The sequence below is a fragment of the Ictidomys tridecemlineatus genome, chromosome 15, assembly GCF_052094955.1.
Source record: "Ictidomys tridecemlineatus isolate mIctTri1 chromosome 15, mIctTri1.hap1, whole genome shotgun sequence".
In the NCBI taxonomy this organism is placed as follows: domain Eukaryota; kingdom Metazoa; phylum Chordata; class Mammalia; order Rodentia; family Sciuridae; genus Ictidomys; species Ictidomys tridecemlineatus.
The window spans coordinates 47,321,687-47,343,914 of record NC_135491.1 but is presented as its reverse complement, the minus strand read 5'-3'; the positions used below and the strand labels follow the sequence as shown (position 1 = coordinate 47,343,914).

At 47.4% G+C, this 22,228-nt stretch overlaps 1 protein-coding gene and 1 long non-coding RNA gene across 7 annotated transcripts in view; one reads left to right on the top strand and one right to left on the bottom strand.

Annotated features, from left to right (window-relative positions):
- Positions 1 to 22,228, bottom strand: part of Zfhx3 (zinc finger homeobox 3) — a 929,635-nt gene that overhangs the window by 171,269 nt on the left and 736,138 nt on the right. The window lies entirely within an intron of this gene.
- On the top strand, positions 16,308 to 22,137 carry LOC144370897 (uncharacterized). The gene is made up of 2 exons (XR_013430974.1): positions 16,308 to 16,870; positions 18,170 to 22,137. It is a non-coding gene; the product is annotated as an uncharacterized LOC144370897 (long non-coding RNA).

Sequence of the window (22,228 nt, the reverse complement as noted above, 5' to 3'; positions counted from 1 at the left end):
CACGGACACCAAGACTCTGCTTCCATAATCCCAGTCTCCTCAAAGGTTTCATCTCAGTTTCACCACAAGATCCATCAAGTAAAGGAACCTTAGGGATCTTTAAAACTGACCATGGCTTGACAGATTCTTTCCCCCACTCTGGGAATGAAGGACGCGCTGTCCTGCAAATACCGATGAGAAACTGCCAGAATCCCTGAACCAGCCTACACACAAGCCTTTCTTCTGTGCTTTGATGTTGTCAAGTTGACAGGACAGGATATGATTTAATTTCGACTGGCTCCTCTTAGGTGACCTAACAGGTTTCCCACATCCTCCTTGGCCCTTCGTATTCTCATTGTGATCTCCCTGGCCACGGTTCCTCTTTTGGCTGGGCCTTTTGACTTCACAGACTCCGTAGACATAAGCAGCAGAAAGTTCTGGGGGCCGTGGACCACCTCCCCCAAGTCTTACCAAGAGGCGTCGAGGCTGCTGTGTGGACTGTTCACTGCACTCCACCAGGAGGTGGCTCAGCCCGGCTTTCACGTGACCCAACACTATCCTTTCCTAGAGCCTCATTCTCCTGATGCCCTGGGAGTTAAGGTGAATAACACAGAGGGGACAGCTGTCCTTCATGAACTTATAATTGGAACTCAACGTCTGGGAATGAAAATGAACCACCTTGGAGAAGTCTATTCAGCAACCGAAGCTCAGCTCCACGTTGTCCTGTCCCCCCGCCAACCCCAACCTCCAAAGGTCAGTGACAGGGAGAAAACAAAATCCCTCTCTCTATAGGTCCACAGGAGAAGCTGGAATTTCAAGGATTCAGTCCGTGTCCATTTGCAGGTGACAAAGAAAGGTTTAAAGCCACACTGGCATGTGCGGATCACACAGAAATCCTACTGGCCCTAGAAGGAGAGCAAAAAATATTCCCTGTGAATGATTTCAAACTAACGACACATGGAGAAGGGGGGAGTCAGAAGAGATGAAGGAAAAACAGAAAGGAGAAGGAAGGAGCCAGGAAATCTTTTTGAAGGAAGTCTCTTAAACATTCACTCCCGGCCCTTTCAGCCACTGGGATGGAAAGTGTTACTCAGCGGCAAGGCCTCTTGCTAATTGTGGGTTTTTATTTTTATTTCCTATTACCCTCTCGCACGCCTGATGAGATTATTTTACCGGAACTGACCCAGCGGGAAGCAGCAGGCATACGTGGAGCCTCTGAGGAGGTGGTGCGATTTCATTTTCATTGATCAGAAATCAGCAGGGCAGTAAGTGATGGGAAATTCCATTAGAAGAAAACTCACAAGCCATGAGCCTCAACTTCCTAGCCACACCCAGGGCCCCCCAGAGGTCTTGCCTTCCTTTGGACTAAGTCCACACGGAGTGGCAGGTTGGAAGTGCTTTCCTCAAAATGGCCATAGAAGGACAAATGCCACGCTGCTGCTCGCTTGGCAGAGACTGAGCGGGAGAGCACACCAGCAGGGGCACTTAGCTGTGGCCTACAGAGGAGTGTCCCAGAGACCCAGAATAGGATTCCTTACTAACCAGTCCCCGTAGCCCAGCGCAACCCAGACTTAAAGGACTCCTTTCCAAGGATCAGAAAACAAGAGGATGCACCAGCCATAAATATGTTCCCCAACAGAGATGGCTCTGAAGGCATCTACCATATACTGAGTGCCTACTGTGTGCTAGGCGCTCAGCTAAGTGCTCCGCATGTATGCACTCCAGGCTTCACCTAGCCTTCTAGGATGAATATTGTTCTCTTCTCTCTCTCAGATTAGGAGGCCAAGGGCCAGGAAGGGGAGGGAGAGAGAGAGCTGATGTCAATGCCTCCTGAGGAAGAACACTGATGCCCACCAAGAGCTGAGGAAGGCTGAGGAGGAACAACAGAGCTCATGCTAGAGGCTAAGAGAAGACGAAGCTCTGATGAACTAGTCTGGGTTTTCTGGAGATGATATTCTCTGAATCATCCACCTCCGTGGCCCTTAACACTCCGAGAACAGCACCCACTGTGTGCAGGGCTGGAACCACAGGTGATTTTCTCTTCAGAATGTGTAGAATGGCTACTGTTTTAGCAGTTAAGATCCCTTCCAACTGTTTGCCCAGCAAATATTGCCTCGCTCACCAAAGGCCTACGGAAAAAAACAGCAAGGAGCCACTCGAAAAGACAGAGTCTACCAAAAGCACCACCAGCTAGACCACCACTGGACATGTTTCCACATAAAAGGCAGAAAGTAGAAGCAAGCCACAGCCAGAAAATTAATACTTCTCCAAACAACCCCTCACCACAAATAGAAATTTTTAAATGCATTCAGGATGACCATGTACTGAGCCAAAAACTATTAGCAAGCTTCTACTGAGCACCTAATCAATGGCCCAAGAAAGCATAACATAAAAGACATGAAGCTGGGCCCAGAGACACACACACCTGTCATTCCAGCCACTTGATCACAAGATTGAGGCCAGCTTTAGCAATTTAGCAAGACCCTGTCTCAAACTAAAAAATAAAAAGGGCTGGGGATGTAGCTCAGTGTATAGTACCTCTAAGTTCAATCCCCTGTGACAAAAAATAAAAGAAAGTAAAGCAGAATAAAATAAAATAAAAAATACATGGGTCCCAGTGAGCTTACAGACTAGGTTGAGAATAAGAATACCCAGCCCACGGTCATGTATTTGTACTGCTCACATGAATACACAACACTCTGAGGTCAGGGCAAAGGAAGAAAGAAAAGAACAAAAAAGGAGGACATTTTAACCCAAAAAAATGAAGGTTCAAGTGCATACAGATAATAACCTACACTCAAGACCTAAATTTGGCTCTAAGATATCTACAAGTTAAAATGAAAAGCACACTAACATCATTTTAGGGACACTATTCATAATGTCCAAGAGAAAAAAAGGACAAGCCGATGGTCAGAATTACTTCGCTCCCATCATTTCTCGATTGCCAAAAGTGGGACGGGACTGGGAGCAGGCGGCGCCTGCAGCCCCTCTCTCTGATCTCTTTGGGGAGGTAATAATGAGAATGTGCAAGTGTGAGACCATCCAGTCTCACGACCTCCTTTGACAGACAAGAATAATGACTCCAGAGAGTGTTGGTGGTTTGCTGAAGGTCAGACAGCTGGTCAGTGGCAGAGCAGGGCTCAGGGCCTGGGTATCTCACGCCACATGCAGCCATTCCCCATTATCCTCCAGACTCCATGGGCCGGATAGGGGATAGAGAGGGAAGGGCTGCCCCACAGGAAAAGAGGCCTAAGGACCAAACAACTAGATGCACTGGGTAGACTCCACATGGATACAAACCTTAAATGGCCAACTATATGAAAAAGCCATGTCAGGGACAATCAGTAAGTAACTCACAATCTGGGATTGGATGGTGTTAGAGATCTTGTCGATTTTGTTAGTGAAATAACGATAGAATGTTTCCATATAAGGAAATGATGAAGTGTCCTGATACCTTAGGCCTTAAAATAAAACAAACCTAGGAAAAGGTGAACTGTGAAGTCTAGTGGAGTTGTGGAAAGGTTCACGATACTTCTACTTTCACAACATTTTCTTCTTCTTCCCTCAAAAGTTGTGCTCAGTTATCAGGAACATCTTATGAAATAATAGCACTGACCAGAACCAGGCTACTTAGTCTTGAACTCATAAGATCAAGATAGGTCAAGCATTTCTGCAAAGAAACAGGAGTTCTCCTTTCTTCGGAAGAGAAAACGTCCATCATGAGAATTCCCTCCAAACCCAGCTACCTCTACAGTGGCTGTCAGAATTTGCCATCTGCCACCTCCACCCTTAGCACTGTCAAGTTGCTAATACTAGAAGAATACAAGCATGGTACCTGACACATTTTGTAAGTGGTAACTTTCACTACCCTTGCTGAGCAAAAAGGAGTTTGCTTACTAATATGAACCACTTGATTTGGATCTCAGAGACCAAGTCTGATGAAGAAGATGAAAATGCATCCATTGATGAGTTAAAAGCTAATACCTATTGATTCGAGGGGTTGAAAAATATTTTTAAGCCAGGTAAAATGGCACACACCTGTCCTCACAGTGACTCAGGAAGGTAAGGCAGGAGGATTGCAAGTTCAAGGCTATCTTGGGCTGGTTAGCAAGACTGTGTCTCAAAATAAAAAAATAAAAATAAAAAAGATCTGGGGGTGTAGATCATTGGAAAAGTGCCCCTCGGTTCAATTTGCAGTAATAAAAATAAATAAATAACACTTTCAGTGAATTTACAAATAAGGAGATATTCACGAAGCACTGTTTTTTTGAACTGTCTTTCATCTCAGCATAAATGCTTTATGAGTCACCTTAATTGCTTTGTAAAGGTTGCACGGAGCTGCTTCCTTCCTATTGGGCTGGTTCTGTCCTGTTGATCTGCAGGTAAATGGCCCAATGTCAAGTGTGCTTCTTGCCCTAAGTGGCCCCCGCACTCCATCATTCAGCAGCTCCCCCCTCCAACTTCAGTACACTCACCAACATGCTGTGGGCTCCCGGGAAATACTCGGCTATGGACTTGTTCACACTAGCATCAAGATCTGACCAGAAGTACAGTTGCACCCAGCACCAAGCTCCCCAGGAACAAATCACGGGGCTCCTTCGATTTATACGACACTTTATACATGTTCAAACACTCATATTCACTTCTCATTTGACCTCCAACAATCTTTTAAATAGACAGAATGGGAATCAGACTGTAGATTTTACAGGCTTAAAAAAAAATGTTAAACTTTATTGTGACTACTAGAGTCACACAGGTCACACAGCTGGTGAGTAGCAGAGCAAGGACCAGGACTGTCTCCAGGTTCCTACTCTAGTGTTCTCTGTATAAAGACAACGTTTCCTCCAAGAGAGTCACCAACTCTCCGAGAAACAGGAAGGATAAAGACAGATCTACTTGCTGCGTACAGAAAACCTCAAGCTTCCAAATCCTTCAAAAACACTTTTCATCTAAATAAGAGAGAGAAAAAAAAAAAATAAGTACACCAAAGACCTAAAAAAAAAAAAAAATTTCCCCCACTGATCACACCTAAAAAGCAGAGTTACAAATACAGGTTGAGACTTCCTGCTCCAAAAGGCCAAAATCTGAAATGATTTTTGAGCACTGACATGATGCCACAACTGGAAACGCCATACCATGGAACAATATTATTAAAAATACTGTATAAAATCAACGTTGGGCTATGTATCTGAGTTCTATGTGAAAAATAAATGAATTTTGTCTTTTGACTTGGGTCCCATGCCTGAGATATCATATCTGTGCAAATGTTAAAAAAAAAATCTGAAATCGCAAACACTTTTGCTATAACAACAAATATGGAGCTATTCCACATGGGCAAGAACATGAGGGGAAAATGCTAAGTCACAGATTTTTACATAGATGGGAGGGTTGAAGGGCCTGGAAAACAAATTCAGAAAAGTGCCAAATCCCCCCGTCCCCCCCCCCCAAAAAAAAAGCCTAAGACACGAGTAGGTTGAATGCAACTCCTTCCCAAACACCCTGAAGTGAGCAGGCAACACTGCTGCTTCAAAGGTGCCACCATTCAGCTCAAAAACCTATATGCAAAACAAAGTCATGAGCAGCTGGCTGCTAGGAGCTGCTCCTGAATGAGGCTGAACCTTCAAGAGCTAATGTCCATGCAGAATGCGAGACCAGTGAGGTAACACAGAAGGTGGCCTGGGGGCAGTAGAACTGTATCATGACCTGGCCCAAGTGCACGCATCCACACTAAACCAAACAGGGAAACCGACTCCCTGGCCATTGCAAATGTCACCTATTTTCTATGAACATGAGCAGTTTCTGTAGCCCTTTGAGCTATCACGATGGACAAGGAGACTCAGTGTCAACCTGGCATCCAGTGATCACCCTCTGAGTCTAATTGAGCTCCAAATACAAATTCCCAACTTATGAAGCCAAGGCAGTCAGGGCAGGGGAAGGGTGACAGACAAAAACAAGTGGGTCCAGAATACAACACAGTGACCAGGATTCCTTGATATCCCTATTGGAAGGAGGGTGACCTCATAGGGTGGATCCAGAGGGAAGGGCTGCTGAGCTACCATGCCTCCCAAACCCAGACAGATGTCTATTCTTACGGCACCCCCCGAGAATGGAGGAGACCAGTCATCAATATCTGGGGCCCTTCACTCATCTGCATGGGTCCACCTCCTTAATGCCAGAGTGTGGGCTTGGCCCCTACTAGAGGGAAGAGAAAAATCCTGCTCATCGTGCCTGTGGCCTGATACCAACAAAGGCTGAATCTTATCTTTACTGCCCTGGTCATGCCAGTGACAGCCTCAAGACTTATATCTTGCTGCCCAGTCTGATGGCCTGGCTTCCTCACCCTCTCTGGCACAGACCCTTGAAGCCCGTGGGCAAATATCCATACACCTGTGACCCCCTTGCCTGTACCTGTCTGCACTTCTCCAGGCTTAGTCTTTAGCCCTCCCCGATGTCACACAGCTGCTGGCTTCCCTTCCCTCTGGTCAAGTTTTACATCTGGCTCCTCCTGAGCAGGCACAAGGATAAGAAACCCACATGCCACACACAGCCTGCCAAGAAGGGCAGGAAGGTGAGTCTGCCAGCCAATTCACCTGCCTCCTGATCTGGCACTAGCCTCCACCTCCCTCTTCTCTATTCCCCTGGAACCCCACAAAACTTACGTTCACAAACTTTTTTAATTTTAATTTTTAGTTGTATTTATATTTTTAGTTTACCTTCATTTTTATTATTTTTTATGTGGTGCTGAGGATCGAACCCAGTGCCCCACATGTGCCAGGCAAGCGCTTTACCACTGAGCCACCCACCCAGCCCATATGTTCACAAACTAAAAATTCACTCCTGAGGTGTGGTAGATGGCTTCTTGACAGAGGTCAATGTCATTTGGGTTGGGTACAACCCGTGTTGTCGGGTCTGCAAATGCCAAGAACCTATAATATGATAACCTGTAGTAGGGCTGGGCCAAAGGAGTTAAGCCTCACTGTGGTATGCAGGCTCACCCCCAGGCTCAATGGAAAAATATATATGCTCTATGTTTATAGGTTTATTTATGTATGTGTGTGCATGTACATACATATTAGTTTACAAAACTAATAAAAATTTGCCATTTCAATACATATACATAATATATGTATTACCTATATTAAATAGACATACACATACAATTCTATTATTTAAAACAAAATCAATAGAAAACCAAAAGAGGAACAACACCATAGAAAACCAACACATACACACGCACGCATGCACGCACGCACGCACACGTGCGCGCGCACACACGCACACACGCAAGACCTTGTCCCAAAACTTCCCAGATGAATTTCACTTAATACTACTGAACCCCTAATTGGTCCCTGCCTACTGGCCTGGTCTGGGGAGTGGACTCCAGCTGTTCTAGAGAGAACTGACCCTATTAGCTTCATTTCACAGGAGGAAAAGGGAATGTAAACATTAACCAGACCAGAGACAGCAACCAGTGATATGATCTCAGTCGGCACCAAAATCTCTCCCCAGCATTCTGTCACCCAATGATCAACTATTTAACTTGGGACACTCACTGGTCCATGGGAACCTGAATCCTAGAACTCGATGTCCCTGCATAAGTGGTTTTTCTCTCTACAAGTAGAGCATAGATCACAAAACGAGCCCCAGGAACACCCCTTGCACAGGGCGGAAGGGCTACCAGCCTTGACTGAATTCCACACACACACACCAACCTGTCCCCCAGGGAGGGCAAAAGTGGAGTCCAGAGGAATGGCTGGGCAGGCCCAGGGCAAGGGGCCCCACGGAATTTTCACTCTTAACATTCAAATTCCTGAGTCACAGTTGAAACCCCACTGCTATAATTGTTTTATACACTCTCCACACATACACAAAAAGATGACTTTAAGAAGTTGCATTAGCTTCCAGATCCGCTGTTTAAAACCCTTCCTTCTCCTGAGCGCACTGAGATAAAAGCTGTTTGCCTCACTGGCCAGCTGTCAAATTCCGGCACTTGCTTGGGCTGTGACCAGAGCAGTCTTCCATCTAGCCGTGGATGGCACAGGCCCTGCCAGCAGAGCAGGGGTTAATGGAAGCTGACCGCAGCACAGTTGTTAAGGTAATCAATACCACTGAGATACTAAAGCAGCATAAGCCACAATATTGATTGCCAAGCAGATGATAAAACTGTTTATTATGATAATTGCAGGGTCCCTGCAAGATGCTCCTAGCGCTTCCTAAAGCTGTTTACAAAACTAATAAAGATTTGCCATTTCAAGGTCTTTCATTCTAAACCATCGCTCTCCCCCAAACTCCCACCCCCTAGCCCTCCACCAAAAAGCAGGCCTGCTCCCCAGCAACTGCACATGGCCTGTGCTGGGTGCAGCAGATGCCTCAGAACCCTGAAGAAGATTGTCTTCCTCTCCCTTCACCCACCCCCAACTCCAGGCAAGAGGACGGAAGCACAGCCGTCAGACACTCAGGATGTCCAGGGTTCCTCCTCGGAGCCTGCCATGTGATAATTACGGGGCTTTATTGATGGCAGGGGGGCTGACATCCATTTGTTACAACACATTGAAGAAACCACACTACCTTGGTTGGTAATTAAAACTTCTCTAGAGGACTTGGTGGCCATGGAACTGACTGAAGCCAGTCAAACATGGATTCTAGAATGTGGTTCCACCAACTGGACTCAGCAGCGCCTCCAGGCTGCTGAACGGGGGCTCGGGTCCCGAGTTCTATCATGCCCAATGTGCTGGTTTGGTTTGATTAACAGTGGAAATTAACTACTTCTTGGTCACAAATGCAGCCATCTGCTTTGATGCAGACAGCACATCACCGGGGTTGTGAGGCTGTTCAAGATGAACTAGAATGAGGAAATTCTCCAGTAGACATCTCACAGGGAACAGGACGTTCTTCAAACTGCTCAAGGGAAAACCACTTCATCCTGAGATGGGGTGGCCGAGGTACTGCGAAGTTCGAGGTACTGTGAAGTTCGAGGTACTGCGAAGGTCGACAAATATACTAACAGTGTATCTCAGAGTCTGAGAGAGGATAAACAGGAGCCCGGGTGTCCAGCAGAGCCCTGTAGGCCTCCTTAGCAGCTTGAAGACAAGCCCTGCCCCTCACTTACCCTTAATAATGGTGGCTTAATCTACAGCAGCCAAGAGGATTTTACCCAGAGAGAATGAGTGGACTTGGCCTTCAAACGATATTTGTGACTTAGGAGCAACTAGTCTTGGAGCAGGTGGGTCAAAGTAAGATGATTTGGAGGCAGCCCCCGCTTCTTCCTTTCTTCCCCTAATCAAAGCACAGAGAAACTCTTCACCAGCATGTCTGCCTGGCTACTATCCCCTGGACTTAGGCAAGGGGGACTGCACCCTTCCGGATCGCTCCTTCTCCGGCTGCACCCAGCAGCCCTGGGAGGTCACTGCCCAGAGAGCATGCCTGTGCGTACACACATACAAGGTTTAACTGCATGGACTAGTAGAGGCATGCAGCTCCTTTGTAGACACCTGGCTCTGCCCTACCTACTCCCAATCACACAGAAATCAGAAAACTGGAGCCAGTTTTATGTAAAGTGCAATCCTTTTGCCAAAGACCTTGCCATGAACTCACAGATACCACAGGATGGCTGGAAGGGATGCACCAGGGATTAGTCTAACCTGGTTACCTGGCTCTTGCGGGAACTATTTGGCAACCAGAAATGGCCAGAGGAAATCTGAGGCTTCCCTACTATTGCATTTCATGAGCAACACTCTCCCAGTAAAGGAGAAAAGGACAAATAATCACCATCTACAAAACTCAGGCTGGACACCCCACTCATTCACGTACACTCCTGGGGTCCATGGATGTAATACCAAAAGAAAGTTTAATATTAAGTAGGACTAATTCTGCTGTTACCTTTTAACCTTACTTGCACATATTCGTTGTACTTTCAACAATAACTTCAACAAAAAAAATATATATACCCTAAGAATGATATGGTCCACACTTGGAAACCCGCCCGCCATGGCCAGCCCAGCCTGCCTAAGTGCTAAGAACCATTTAGGAGCATTGTAAACCATTAGGGCCATTAGCTCTAATTTGACCTCAACAAAATAAATCAACCTGCTAGGAACAAATTTAGAAGCTTTCCAAAGTCAAGTTCTCAAACCCTGAAAGGTTCACAAGCACATGCAGGGCAGGGAACAAATGGCAGGCCTGGAGCTATTCCCTGCTCCTACCTTCCCTGCTGTGGGCTGACGAGGGTTTGTGCAGCTGGGCAGTGGACTCAAGCTCCTCTCAAGCCACTGGGATCAGGAAGCTGTGACCATCAGGAGACAGCATGCGAGTTGGAACCCATTTGCCACTGCTGTTTAAGGGAGTGGTCCTATGCTTTTCTGCACATTCACACCATGTACCTTTCCCATCTACGCTGATCTAAATGTGCGCTTTCAAATGAATTTGGAGTCATTGGCAAGATATCCTGATTGGCTTTTAATGGTGCTGATTCTCGGCAACCGGTCAGCATCTACCCAGCCACGGTGTCTTCAAATGGGCAGGTATGGTATACATTAAGAACCATGATTCCCCCACATTAAGATGTGCGTCAACACAATAAATATTTTCTCCAACAAAAACTTATAACCATCAGCACACACTATAAATTTAAATTGCAAAACCGTTGTCATTTTTCATCTTTATTCTCCACTGATAATTATCTACTGCATTTTTTAATGCTGATGATACTGCCTTGACGAAGAAGCAGGAAGTGCAACCAAGTATGGCAACATCAAATTCCACCAGCTGATGGCCGTGGGCGGGGGCAAGCATACTCCATGTGGAGGTCAGCAATCCCATGTTTGTTTAAACGATAAAAGCAGACTCCATGATCATTTCCTTCATCTTTGTGGGATTGTAAGGAAGAAGTAAGCAGCAAAGATACGGGTGAAACAAGTTAGCTGGCTGGAGAACCAGGAGGCAGCACCAAGTTCTGTGCCCCAGGAGTCTGCATTGCTACAAACTGAGTAATCCGTGCCAGCTCCACCCGACATGAATTTCCAGGTATCAAATTATATGTTAATTACGCGAATGTGAAGTTATATGAGGGGAAGTGGTGTTAGTCAGCACCCAGGGGGTGGAAGTTCAGTAAAACTTTAGCTTTGTAAAGCATGTTTCATGCACAGGCCTGAGGCCCTCTGGCTCAGGAAAAAAAGAAGAATTTGGAGTTGGGGCCCAGGATCTCTCTCCACATCTTCTCCTCTCAGGGTATCGCAGCCTTTCTAAGCTGAACCTTGCTACCCTAGGACACAGGCTCCTCACCTTTTGTACATCTATTATACAGGGCCAACTGTGCTCCATCCTGGCCCAGCTCAGACCCAGGCAGTCAAAGGGCAGGGAGGAGCAGTTCCCCTAAAATGAACAAGGGGGGGGGGGGGACATCAACATTCCAGCGCTGACCCTCGGCAACATCTGAGGCTGGGGATGGCACCGTGTTCTGCCAGGCCCTGGCCTCCAAAGCCAAGGAAACATGCTGTACCTGTGAGGAGATCGAACTCAGAGTTCTGAAACTGTTCCCAAGCCTGTGGCTCAGACTGCAAGAACCTTATCAATATGACACATCATCCCCTGCCTCCCAGGCCCCCAGCAATCAGGTACTGATGTCGCTCTGATTTGAAGAGGGAGAGCTATGGAGAAGTCTAGGCCTGTCCCAACCAGTGCAGGGCCAAACAGATGAGCACTTAGGACTCGACTGTGCTGCTTAGGAATCACAGAAGACAGTCACCCAGAAGAGCTGCACACTTATTCTTCCCAGCCCCTTGCATTTAAACCATTATTTTCCTAATAATGCACTCAATAGGCAGATATGGGAGTGGGTAATAACACCTTGAAGGGGTCAATAATAAGGAAATCCTATACAGGTATAGCTTGCACAGTTATCAGTGTAGTACTGGTATAGCATATAGTGTAATATAGTATTAGTATAGTATGTGGTAGTGCTGTAATAGTGACTTAGAACGTGTGCTCTGGGCCGGCATTCCAGCAGAGAGGCCATTTTTTTAAAGCTGCGAGTTCTTAACCTACTTTGGGCCATCACACATGTAATGGGTGTAGGTATCATATTTGCCCCATCTGGTTGTTAGGATTACTGAGACTGTGAAGTATTTAGCACTGCAGATGCTGAGTAAGTGTTAGCTATTAATATTTATACATACACACACAGAAAAAGAACATGTTCTCATTTCATTTGCTTAACAATCCAACAAAAAACCTATCCTCATTTTTAAGGCTCAGAGAAGCAGAGAAATTCACCAGCAATTACATACCTCAGGAGACAGCAATTCTGGACCTGCAAAAAGTACAGTAGTCCTTCCTTATCTGCAAGGAATGCATTCCAAGATGTTCCTTGGATGCCTGAAACATCCAGGTACTGAACCCTAAATATACTATCTTTTTATATACTTATAGCTATGATGAAGTTTAATGTATAAATCAAATGCCATGAGAAATTAATAAAAACAAGTAATAGAACTAATGGTAAAATAGAACAATGATAATATGCTGTCATAAAATTTATTTAAAACTCATGAACTGTTTATTTCTGGAATTTTCCATTTAATATTTTCAGCCTGTGGTTGACTTGGGATAATTCAAACTATGGAAAGTAAAACCACAGATAAAAGGGACCGCTGTTCTCAGACTTCATTCCAGTGTCTTTTCCATCATTATTTTCCGGTCTGCCATGTACACAACACTGGGCCAGATGATTCTTGGTGATATGCAGGTGAGTTTTATAATTCCAATCATTATCTATTCAACATTCATTTGAGTCAATAGAACCAACCCATATCTGTGATTCCTCAGATATCACTGCTTGGGATGATGTAAAAGCAGGTATTAATGGTTTAAATAGGAGAGCCCACTAAAAGAGAAATGTAAAACAAATAATACAGTACAGGTGGTTCAGAGATATACCAAAACATGCCCCACGATGGGGAGCTCTCCTCCCGGCTTAGAAGCCGAGACAGAACTGATCTTCCCGACACTCAACCCTGAAATCACCAAAGGCACATCCTGGTATCTTGTCTGCATCCACCTTACCCTTGCTAAGCACCACCTCCAACACAGGGGCTTCTGTGCCTTCCTGCAGGCTTCCCGAGAAGGGTCATGTGAAGGGTTATCGGCCGCTGCGACCTCTTCAGTCATCAATAGTGCTCTGCCTCCCCCATCCCCCAGCGAGCACCCCGCAGCCGAGTGGGCCCCCGGCCCTCCCCCATTAATGCCTTTCTCTGTGTGCAGCTATCACAAGAGGGCTGCTGAGTGAGGGGGCCTCTGGCTGACCTCTGCTGACCTCTGCTGACAAGCCCCGCGCCCCCTCTGTACACTGATCTAATGCTAGGCGGGGTAATTAGCGACCGAGTCGTAATTGCAGCTTCTAACGATGCTGAACCAAGATTGCAAAAATTCCCCCAGAGGCCCCTACTGGGGACCCCAACCCACACTGAGGCATCTGCTCTCGGCCGAAAGGAAGGACTCAGCAACATTTCTAAGGGAGGCCAGCACTATTCCAGGTTTTAATTAAAGTGGGCCTCTGGTAAGGAGTCAAAGCTACAAGAGGAAATTAGTCCACAAAAGAAAGTGGCAGAGGAAGAAGTCTGGGGCTTGCCTGGAAGCGCCCATTCAGGAAAGTGTGAGCTCTCCAGGCAGAGGACCATGCCTGAGAAACGTTCCTCTCAGCTACAGAAGGAACACTCCAAGTACACCTGGACAGGCCCCAGAAAGAATCGCACAAGGGCAGGGTACCCACAGACAGTGAGTGCTTCTGCTCGGCTTACCTGTCCTCACACCAAGTCCAGCCCCATCACCCACTCAACACAAAAACACTCCCTTCCCCAAAGAACACGTGTGTCTCACTGTTCACCCTAGAAGAAGCCAGACTCCAGGCCGTGAGGTCAACCCTAAGGCATCTGCAGGACCATCTGCTGTGATCTGGTAATTCCACCAGACCCATCCAACGGGCCACCTCCACAGGCCACCTATGGCTGTGTGTGACACCAGTTAGGATGGCGCACAAAGTCCCCACTGAGAAACAGAAGGAAACATTTACACCTAGAGCAGATGTCCCTCACTGTGGGCCACCTAAAAGCAAACCCTCTCACCCCAGCAGGAGACACCCACCAGCTCAGCAGCGGCTGGGTCATCCTTCCCAAGCAAACTCTCTATTTTTCAAGCCCACCTCCCACTCCAATATCCTCTGCCTGCTTCCTGTTTGAAAAGCCAGTGCACGACACCGCACAGCTACTCTGGAAGTGCTCCTCAGGCAAGGTGGCAGGTTCGGGGGTGCACTCTCTCTCCCAGGTGAACCCGACACGTGCCCATCTGAATGACTCCACACACTTCAAACTTCACTTCCTCCCCTGTCGCACCGCCCGGTCTCCCCATTATCAACGAATTCAAGGCATTTCTGGGTTGAATCCAGTTACAAAATCCAGGGTAGCAACTGCTGATTGCACTAATTCACCCTCCATTTCGCTCTCCAAACAATTAATATACTTAATAACTCCGGCCCCCACGACAGAGTCCTCAGACGCCCCTCGATTAACCTCTCCCCGCTACAAGCAGTGGGTCTCCACCAGCATTCTTCTGTTCCCTATCACTTAATCATTTTTTAATCCACAACAAGGACTCTGCGCCACACTGTGGTTTTGTTCTCTCTTAATCTTTTATGAGGGACCTTATCAAAAGCTTTTAGAAAATACAAGGGAATTTTGCCTACCAGGTCATCTTTATTATTTTAGAATTCTTTATGAAGAAATTACAGACTTTAACATTGTAAATGAATATTTAAGACTCAGCATTCACTTAGACAGGCAAGTCTGACTCAGGTTATATTTAAGTTGCCGTATTACTTCATCTTTAGAAAGATTCCTTGTCTGCCGACCAGGACAAAATGACTCCTTCTCCTTAACCCCCAGGTATGGTAACTCCTGGAACGTCCCCAGGACTTTCTGGATCAGGTGAAACTGAGTGTGTCCCAAGCACCAGTGGGATATAACAGTACATTAACAGAACTTGGAATCATGGAATAAAATTCACCAAGTCACCTGGCGTGGTGGTGCATGCCTGTGACCCCAGAGGCTCAGGATGCTGAGGCAGGAGGATCGCCAGTTCAAAGGCAGCCTCAGCAATGGTGACGCGCTAAGCAACTCAGTGAGACCCTGTCTCTAAATACAATACAAAATAGGGCTGGGATATGGCTGGGATATGGTCGAGTGCCCCTGAATTCAATCCCCAGTACACACACACACAAAGTCAGTGAGTCAAGGAAGTGGGAATATGGCAGCCTATATGACTTCTGCTGTCCCCCCTTTCCCAGGTGGCACTAGGTAAGCAGCTGTCCCACAACATCTACAGGGAGCCGGCTGCAGCTCTGTGATGCTGACGCTGTCTCTGTTCCCTCTGAACACCTGTCTGTTGTAGCTATTATTTCTAATTAGCACTCGGCAACAGACTCGGCCCTGAGCTCTGGGGCAGGTTTCCCTCTGATAGAACAATTAAGGATGCGCAGAGGGAGGGGGATGTTTCCTGGTCATCTAAAAATTATTTTCTTGGCAGGTTTAAAAGGCAAATCATCCTAGGCAAAGATAACAACTCTCCAAGAGCTGCCTGTGAGTGGGGCTCAAAAGGCTTCCCATCAAGTAGAGCCGAGGGCCAACTAACCCAGGGGACCCCAGCACATCATCCTCATCACCAGAGGAATCCTCGGCCTTCCCTGTCCATATACCTGCTTCTAATGCTCCCCTTGGCCTGAGGCTGGGCTCGAGTCACCAAAAACACAGACAGGGTTTCTACTCTTTAAGCCAAGAAGATGTGCCTGCCTCTTCTTCAGAACATGGGAGTGAAACAAGTTCCAAGAAACAGTCTCAGATTCCAGAGTACTGGGTGGTTCTTCCTCCTTGAGGAAGACCATGAACGTCAAGTCAAAATCCAACATCTATTAAAAGGGTCACCATAAACGATTCGGCCAAACTCTCTCCTCTGCACCCAGCACATTCCTCCCCCATCGGGGTACCCTGGAGGGCGGAATGGGAACTGCAGATCCAGGAGCCCCATTATGGCAATGCCGCAGTTCAGCCTGGACTTAATGAGCTCTTGTAAGGAAACAGGAAGTCTATAAAGTAATTTAAATAACTTCCAGTCCTGAAATAAAGGAAATTAAACTGCTGGCACAAAACTCTCTGATGGACACCTTCTTTGTCCCTCCAATCACATCCACAACTACAGCTGTCATATTCCTCTCCCCAAGGCCAGCCCCCAAATTCCTCCAATATGAAACACAGAGGCTGTCACAGTCAGCCCTTAGAGCTCTGCAAACTTCTGCAGAGACCATTAGCCAGGGCTGCAGAGTCATGGGCAGCCAGAACACAGGAATCGGCCTGCAGCCCCACGGGAGTCCTGCTACTCCTAGCTGCAAGACCAGGGGCCTCAGCCCCTCACCATGATATAGGGAAAGTCTGGTCCGGAGGAGCAGATCTCCAAGATTGTTATGAGGGTCAAAGGAGCACTCTGGGAACAGCTGGGAAGAAACGCTGGGATCGTTCCAGCTGCCAGGGTCCTCGGGCTCCAGAATTTCTCAATGCTGTACTCCAGGGGCACTGTCCTAGTCTAGCTTTCCTCTTGCCTGTATTGATTCATAACGTCTACTTCTCCCAAGCCCCTAAATGTAGATATTTATGTGGACAACTATTAGTCCAACTAGACCTGGTTTCCTTAAGGGTAGGGAAGGTCTGTGGCCTTTTATCTACTGTAAGCCACAGCACTGACAGGTCCTCCAGAGGGGGCTGGAACCCACAGACCAGGAGGCCATTCAGACACCTCTCGAGCACAAATCTGCTAGCAACTGTCCGGGAGCCTAGAAGAGCCTCACAGCAAGGTAAGATTGGTAACTAGCTGAGGCTCTACAAGGTGGGGGTGTGGGTCCCCTCTCGGAACAGAAATAGCCCCAGATTCTGACATGCACACCCAATGAGAGGCACCCACTGTCACTGGGGCAGTTTTACCTGGTAAATCTAAGCTGCCAGATGCTAGAGGCTGTTTCTGGCCATAGTTAAGTTTACTTTATTGATAATAATCAGCCAGATACAAACTGGTCTGACGGGTACTCTGGACACAGGATCATCACAAAGACAAACTTAAAGAAGCCTGAGGTCCATCTCTAGCTTTGCCACTGACAACTGGTGTAGTAAAAGTCCACAGAGAAGCTAGAGGCTCACTGTGGCCAAGAAAGCCACCTACTCTGTGCAGTGGGCAACATCTGGTGCTCTTGAAAGAGAACGTTTGGGTCTTCCTCAAAGAGAGACCCTCCCAAGCCACCACTAAGAAAAGAAATCACAAACAGAAATCTAACTCTGCTTTATATAAAGGCACCGCTCACAAGCGTTCTTGACCTTCACAGGCAGGCTTCATGTGAAACCAACCACACTGTCACCCCACCGACGACTGGAGGGTGAGATCTCTGTTATACATCTTAGCAGTCTTATTTTGAAGTTTGCGTTTTGTTCTGCCGGTGCCGGGGATGGAACCCAGGGCCTCGTGCACATGAAGTGTCATACCCTGGCGGTCTTAAAGTCACTGAGGAATTCCACAAGGCGATCTTGCCTTGGGCCTGGGTAACCTGCATGATTGGATTCGGAGGGGCCGGAGGCCTGTTTGAGCAATCACTGTCTTCCCTTAAAGGTCTCAGGAGTTGAGCAACTGTGTCCTTTACCCTGCAGAACGGCTCCAACTCTTGAGCAATCGCCCTCTCCCTCAAGGGCTCCCGGGGCGACTGCCCCACAACCTCTGCCCACCTAATGGCGCTTCTGCCTCCCAAGCCGGGAGGGGGGCGCAACCGGGAGGGGAATGATCCAAGGAATGTCTGAGGTAGGGGTCACCTCAATGGCAAATGCAGATCACCTCCCGCAGAACTGTCCCCAGCACCCGCCACTGAAGCAAAGGCAGACCTTCCTTAATGAAGAATGACCAGCAACCCCGGCTAAGGCACCTCTGGCCCTCCCTAAAGTGGGAACCGCCTATGTAATTTTTAAACTTATCTGTGAGTAACACATTTAAAAAGAAGAAAAAGATAAAAGTGAAATCAATGGTAACATTCTTATTTAACCCAATATGCCCAACACGTTTCAAATGAATCCATCCAGATCTTACTAAGATGCATTCCCCTTTGTTTTTGTAGAAACCTGAGAAATCAAGCGTGTGTTTTACACTCCCAGAACATCATCATGTAGACGAGCCACACCCCAAGTGTTCTGCAGCCCCACAAGACTTAAGGCAACCACACTGTGACTGAAGGCTGTGGCCTCCTCTGATGACGAGAGCCTCATCTCATCTGGCCTCCCCGCAGTGATTCATACTCGCTGTGCTCACTGGCAGACTCTACAGAACTCACTCTGACTCTGGATTCTTTCCCACGGCATTTACAATTATATTTGGGTGACATGTCAAGAAGTTAAGCCGACTGGGCCTGAAGTTAACAGATTTTCAAGGAATTGTGTACAACTTATCTGGTCCGTCAGATCTTCTCTGCAGGGCTTGTCCGCCATTAAACTAGACCCCTGGGGTTTCTGGATTTAAAATCCTCATAATCCCACAACTTGAAAATTCACCATCTTCGTGACGACACAGAGTTAACCCTATGCTGGCCACACAACCATCTCCACGTTGGTGCGTGATTGACTATGAGAGATGCTCTCCTTGAGTTCTTACTCAAGCTCAGTACTTACTCGATGATTTCTGCCCTAGTCACACACAGCGGACACTACATACATGATATTATGAAATACCCAGGAATGATCAGCTGAGGCTGTGCATGAAGAATCTTAAGGTACAAACAGATGCAAGGCAAATCCGCAGGCTCGGGAATTACTGTATGCAGAAGAAAAATTTCCAATGGGAGACAAAAATTTTGAGGCATGCTCACACAACAACTGTTAACCATAGAACTTTGTAGGCTCAGTCCATGTCTGAGCAGGACTGGCTCCTAATGAGAGAGAACCCTGAATTAGCAGCAGGCAGGTCAGATATGCAATAGCCCTGCAGCCCCAGTGTGGGCAGGGGTACACGGGAGCTGAGGAGATGCCACACAGGAGCAGCAACTCTGGAGTCCTCCTTCATGCTGGAAGCCTTTGAACTGTCCCTGCCCGGAGGAGCACAGGGTCTGATCTAGAAAGCAATGCTGGCAAGGCCAAAGCTCGCCAATCCAGATTCAGACCCACGAGCAGGGCAACCAGGGGGAAACGGAAACATCCAGAAAACAGTTCACTTCTGGCTCTCTGTTCTGGCTGCAGGCAAGAGAAGGTACACACAGAGATCTGGAGGAAAGGCCTGGAATGGGCTGAGGCTGGGCTTTGTTCCCAGAGCCCCACAGGGAACAGGGCTGGCTCCCAAACCTAGAGATGCAAAGGGCCGCTCTCCAACAGGTGGAGGGCTCACCCAGCGGAGTCTCCTAGGCAGGAGCAAAGAGGGAAGCCACCACCTGTCAACCCTGTCCTTGGTACCTCCCACCCTCGAGGGCCCCTCAACCTGTCCCCCAGGCCCTGGGGAGAGGAGTGAAGGATGAAGAGGACGCAGAGAGAGGAAGGAAGGAGGCGGCTCTTCTTGGCTAGCTGATGGTGTGAGTGGTGAGCATTAATTAAACAGCCATCTGGGAACAATGGTCTTTTCATATTTGGAGCCTGTTCTGCACAAAGCTCAGCTTGTTCTAGGGAGAGGACTCTGCTTTCCATTTTTTTTTTTTCTTACTCATTTCCTAGGGTTGTGGCAATGTCTGGCACCCAGCTCAACCCACGGAGTATCCCTTAACCAGGGGACGTGCCAGGCAGCCTCCTCCCTGACTTGGTAAGTGCCGGCATTCAGACACAAGAAGGGGCAACTGCAGGAAGCGTCTCTGTTTCAACCATGTCTCCCAACGAGCTCCTGGGTGTTTCCCTGAATAACTGCCTAACCCACAGAAACACACACTGGACATTTTCATCGGCCAAACACCCATTTCCCTCTCAAATTACGCTAGACATGCCACACCCCATAGACGCAGGATGAGGAGTCATGGGTCTAATAGAGCAGCCAGCAGAGGCTTCAAGGCCTAGCTGGAAAAGGACAGTGGACAGATGTCACAGCCTGTGATAACACCCTCATTCCCACTCTAATCCATTCCACTAAATCCCACAGACTCCTCTAGTGAAGGTAATTTTTTCATCTGGGAGTGAAAACGGGAGTAGAGGCCAACTCTGGGCATCTGACAGTTTCACACAACCTCGCCTCCCTCAGCGCCTACAGTGCCTGGTGGGCAGCCTCTACAGCAGCCCCCTGACCCTAGCTCCTGGCATGCACATGCCTCTAGCATCCCCTCCCCTTGGCCATGAGCTGGGTGTACAGTGACTTGCTTCAAATCAAAGTAGACATGTGGAACAGGGCGAAAGGGATTAGGATGTCAGCTCTGAGGTGAGGGTATAAGGAGACCCGAATTCCTATCTTCGGGACCTTCTCTCACATTGCCAGATGGAAGTTAAGTGCCACGTCATGAGCTGCTCTGTGCAGAGGTACACTACACGTGGTTAAGGACTCACAAGGGACACAGGCCCTCCATCTGAAAGCCCTTGAGGGACTGAATCCTGACGACCACCACATGAACAAGCTCAGAATCAGGTCCTTCCCCAGTCAAGCCTTCAGAGGAGACCACAGCCCCAGCCAGTACCCTGATGGCATCCTCACATATGCGCCATACAGGGGACCTGGTGAAGTCACAGCCTGATTCCTGAGCCACAGGAACTGTAAGATAATAACTGCTTAAGCCACTAAGTTGGGGACTCATTTGTTAATGCAGCAATGGAAAACTGAAACACACCTCCAATTTTACAAACCAAGATAAAATTTGGGCCGGTAAGTGGCAGAACAAGCATTCTCACTTAGACCACACTGATCCTGGATGGCTGCTTTCCCCTCACACTCTGGTCTGTGGAGCTACCAAGTAACAAAACTTACTGGGCGCTCTCTGTCCTCCTCGATGACACACAGAAACCTAGAACTCGTGCCTTGAACTCAAAACAACAGACTCCTTCAGAAAATTAGGGTTGAAAGGCGAGTGAAGAAATAATAGTCTAACTTTCTCCTAATCCCGAGTAAAGAAACTGAGACCCACAGTCATAAAATAGCAGAGATGAACTTGAACCCCAGCTGCTAAGGCACGTGCCCCTTCAGGATCTGCGAAGCTTCAGCCTGGACCTGCTAAACACACTCCAATCTGTTGGCTGGGAAAATGCCATCAGAAAGCTTCTCTTCCCTTCAGCGACCCACAAAGCTAAGTTCACCTTCTGTGGCAGCTGGCTCCCCATCCGGACATGCCCCCTGCAACCTGGCAGCTTCTCCACCTTTCCCAAGTTCATCCACACATTAGTCACCAGGAAAATCAGGACAGGGGGACCCTCCTTCATTCAACAGCACACGCCCCCATCCAGCTTACACTGGGAAATTAATTCTAAAGTTGACTCTGAAATTCCATGAGACAACCGGACAACACCGGCCTCCCCACCAAGAGAGCAAGAGGGCACAGAGGTGTTCAGAGTCTCCCAGAAGTTTCCACAAGTCTGTACACCATGAGACTTCCATTATTTTTACAAACACATACTACAAGTGCTTACAGTAAGTATAAATGATAAGGCTAAGTAGCCAACGGACAGTGTGTGAAGCATTCTTGCTGATTTTTTCCAAAAATTAGGTCCTCGCTGATTCCCAAGCCTGAGTGATTCCCCAAGAGGCTTCCAGATGCTGCCACAAACCAGTGCTATTCAGGTGACTCCACGTTCTCCCTAGCTCTTCGACATTTTTCTTATAATAATAATAATACATATTCACCATTCAGATCTCAAAATATTAAAAGTAGCTTGTACGTTTACCACCTGAAAATAATCACTCAGTATATACTGGATTCTTTAGCTTCTCTTTCCTGCATGTTTCTTTAATTAAATTACCATCCTACATTTCATTCACATCACTGCTTTCCCACATTCATAACCATGAGACAGTTTTAAATAGCCACATAAGAATCTCCCATATGGATGCACCACGGTTTGGATCCAACCCCTGTGAGACTTTTAGATTGTTTCCATTTTTCACTGTGATGTCTGTAATAAAATCTTTATTTATAAACTTCTTTTGTGCAATTCTGATGACTTCCCTATCACAGATGGAGTTTCCGGGTCACCAGCCCTCCTCCAATATGAACAATAAATTAGTGAAA